This window comes from Cibotium barometz, chromosome 55 (genome assembly GCF_041138505.1).
Source record: "Cibotium barometz isolate CiBa-2024 chromosome 55, ASM4113850v1, whole genome shotgun sequence".
NCBI classification, from domain to species: Eukaryota; Viridiplantae; Streptophyta; class Polypodiopsida; order Cyatheales; family Cibotiaceae; genus Cibotium; species Cibotium barometz.
The window spans coordinates 6,157,271-6,160,955 of NC_141100.1; the positions used below are offsets into that span (position 1 = coordinate 6,157,271).

Genomic DNA, 3,685 nt, shown 5'->3' on the forward strand with positions numbered 1-3,685 from the left:
TACATGCTTCATATTTTTCCCTCATATAATATAGTCTATTATATAGCTGAAGTCTATTATTTTATTAACATTGCAAATTGGAACCTATATAGAAACACTCAAAACACATTGACACACATATGTTTACATAACATATATTTACATTACGCATTTTGATCATACACAACATTTGATCATATATGTTTACATAACATATATTTACATTACACATTTTTTATCATACACAACATTTGAATTGCTTAAGTAAAGGTCAACTTGTTGCTTTTTCTTTATTGATTCTTGAGACAAACCACATCATAGATGCTAAATTTAAATACTGGTAAATATAAAGAAAATCCCATTATGAAAATTCTTTCTCCAAGTATGTTTATTTATGTAGAGTGTAGTGCTTACACTTATGTGAATGCATCTACTTTGGATATAATGTGAGAGATTTTTGAAGCAATGTGGAGGAAACCTTCATTCAAACAAGCGTGAGCAGAGAAGGTACAACTTTTTTAGGATCTCAAAAATTTTTAAGGATTTTTTAAAGGTTTGCAAGATGTGTAAATACCTAAGATAACACTTTTGTTTAACCATGCATAGACATTCAAAACAAGTAACTAGTATAGATATAATCACTATAGTTATTGACCAAATACTATAGGAAATCTGATGTAAACACAACTTATACTAGATTTAAAATTCTAAATAGTTTTAATTTAAGAGAAGTCTTCTCTGTATATTGGGGCTTACCTTTTAAATTTGTGAATTAAGAGAGAAAATGGTAGCATAATTCATAAAATGTAAGATATTATTATGTTAGAGAGAATCATTTAAAGGCCCTAGACTAGTGATAGGATAAGAAAACTTTAAAAACCTATTTGACTTTATATTATGTGAGATATTTTATGTTAGAGAGGATCATATAAAGGCCCTAGACTAGTGATAAAATAAAAATACTTTAAAAAATGTATGATATGGCTTTTCCTTTGAATATTTATTAATTGAGAGAGAAGCGTAGGTACTAGTAGCTTTATATCATGTTTATGATATTATTACAATATTAGATTGGGTCATAAAGGCTCTAGACTAGTGATATAGACTAGTGGTATAATATGAAACACTGAAAACTTCCACAATCATTGTCGAATATTCCAATTGAAAAAGTTTTACACCTATGACAAATGAAAAGCCATCATGTACAATGAGTTCTACACCTATGACAAACAAAAAGCCATCATGTACAATGAGTTCTACACCTGTGACAAACAAAAAGCCATCATGTACAATCAAGCCAAAGATATTTGTAAACTTGACATATTTGCTCATTGTTTTTACTCCAACAAATTTTTGGAATATGGAATCCCTAAAATTGGGAGAGAAATTCTCGTCTCCCATGTCCATGTCCCTACCCATGTCCATCTCCATCTCCCCGCCCACTCTATTTGTATGGACGAAGAGTCTCCCATGCCCATGTCGTCCCTACCCATGTCCATCTCCCCACCCACTCTATTTTTATGGAGGAGTTTCTATTTTTATGGAGGAGTTCCGGGATGCATGCCATAAGTGTGTAAACCCCCTAAGTCCTCCCTTTCACGAAAGCATGGAAAAAGATTGCTCTCTCCTAATGTATTAAACCCTAGGTTCTACCATTGTGTTTCTCCTATATTATGCAAATGCATTATGTATTAAACCCTAGGTTCTACCATTGTGTTGTAGTGACATATCATGTAAAACATAATTGGAACAAGATTAGAAGAGTCATTCAACACAAACCTCTCGATTGTAGAAGAGGGGGTTCACACGGGGCAGAGAATCTCCTAGTGAGTGAGTAGAATATCACCGGCTGCCCTCGTCCATAGAAAACACAAATCAGCCATCGTCTGCGCCATTCGATGGATGAGAGCAAACGGTGATTTCCAGTCACCAGATAGGAGGTCCTCTGAGGGGGGGCTCGTAGACAGACTTGCCACCATTAATCAGAAAATACAGCACTGCCCACTTCGAGATAGATCACTCCGGAGCTGATCAGTGTTTTGCATGCAACAGAAGATTTTCTATCAGCTTTTCAAAATATCACCGGCTGCCCTCGTTCATGGCGATCAAGTGTGCGTGTGAGTGTGTGTGCGCGTGCGGGTGTCTGTGGGAGAGAGAGAGAGAGGGTGGGAGAGAGGGGCACAGAGAGAGAGAGAGAGAGAGAGAGCCTGAGCTATGGCTAATTAGGGTTGACATGCTATTATGGCAGCTTGCTTATGGTTAATGAGCCCCTAATCGCCGCTTATGAAGCACCGAAATAGCGAGTTATTAAGAGCTAATCAAGGATCGTGCACGAAATAGCGAGTTATTAAGAGCTAATCAAGGATCGTGCATGTGATGGACTGTAATTAATATCGTGAACGAGAACAGACGGTGACTTCCGAGGAGCGAGTAGAATATCCTCTGTGCATGCAAGAAGAAGCAATATGTGGTGAGACGATGACCCCATGTAAGCTCCGAGGAGAGCCCCATAGCTTATATAAGGGAGGGGCCTGTATGCGGCCAGCTAATTGTGACAAGTAGTGAGAATAATATATCATAGCTCCAATATATTATATATTATTTGATGAAAGCAAAGGCCCCCCCACGCACTTTCATGAACGTTCAAATCCTCTTAAAACATGCCAATCTAATTAGATTCTCTTTTCAAGCAATAAAAGTCACCACATTTCCCTTTAGATCACCCTCCCATTGTCATGCTCACGCCAAGTAAAAGCTTTCAAATTGGTTTTTCCTCACTACTTTATGAATATCTTTCAATTTTCCCTTCCTAGTGTACTTCACAATTGGAAAGCATAATTATATAAATTTCGTCCCCAGATTTGGTGTACAACTCCGTTGAAGAATCCTATGTAATGTGCATGGCAAGAATCTTTTCCATAATTACTCTTGCTTTTGTGAACGACAACAAAAAAATGCAATATTATTAGCACCAGTATTGAACAAAAGAGGTCTTCTTTCACTTTCCACTTGACACTCAATAGTTGTAGCTCTCTATTGACCAATATGATGGAGGCTAAAACCCTTAGTGCTACATATAATTGAGATTCAACAACTTTCATGTATGCCTCTTTTGCTTCTTTTAGTGTTTCCATCCACTATCTTATAAAGTCAAGCACACAATCCAATAAAACCTAAGGAGGAATTGATGTGCAATATTTACGCTTTATACCCACAACAAAAAGAATGTGACACACTATGCAAAGATCAAGGATGCAAATCGTCTTGTTTTCAAAGAGATTGGTGTACTTCAAGGTAGACAATCCCATCTCCAAAGAGGAAAGAAAGTCTTATTATAAACACTTAGATACAAACCTCCAAGAATAACCATGTACAATGACTTATCCATGATATAGACTAAGTTAGTGCCAAGAGAAAGGTACAAAACAAGGTTGTAAAGTGCATCAAGTAGCACATTGGTGCTACGCAATTTCTTTTTTTAATTACCTTAACTATATCTTCTAATATGTTTAGGCATTCATAAAGTTTGCTTTAAGGAAATTGTGTACTTGTATGAAGTACCATCCAGTTTTTAAAAACAATTACAATGCTCAAATGAGTTATAAAGCTATAAAGTAATATTTTTTTTTGAAGGCTCATGCCGGAAGCTATCCTTACTAAAATATATCACCATTTCCTTAGGTAAAAAAGCTTGTCGTTTTCCTCA

At 36.1% G+C, this 3,685-nt stretch overlaps 1 long non-coding RNA gene across 1 annotated transcript; it reads right to left on the reverse strand.

The window, feature by feature from the left end:
* Nucleotides 1–1,123: 1,123 nt before the first annotated feature.
* LOC147607295 (uncharacterized) lies at nucleotides 1,124–2,456 on the reverse strand. Its single transcript, XR_015264697.1, has 2 exons — nucleotides 1,242–2,456; nucleotides 1,124–1,199 (listed from the first exon to the last, which is right to left on the reverse strand). It is a non-coding gene; the product is annotated as an uncharacterized LOC147607295 (long non-coding RNA).
* Between the last annotated feature and the right edge of the window lie 1,229 nt (nucleotides 2,457–3,685).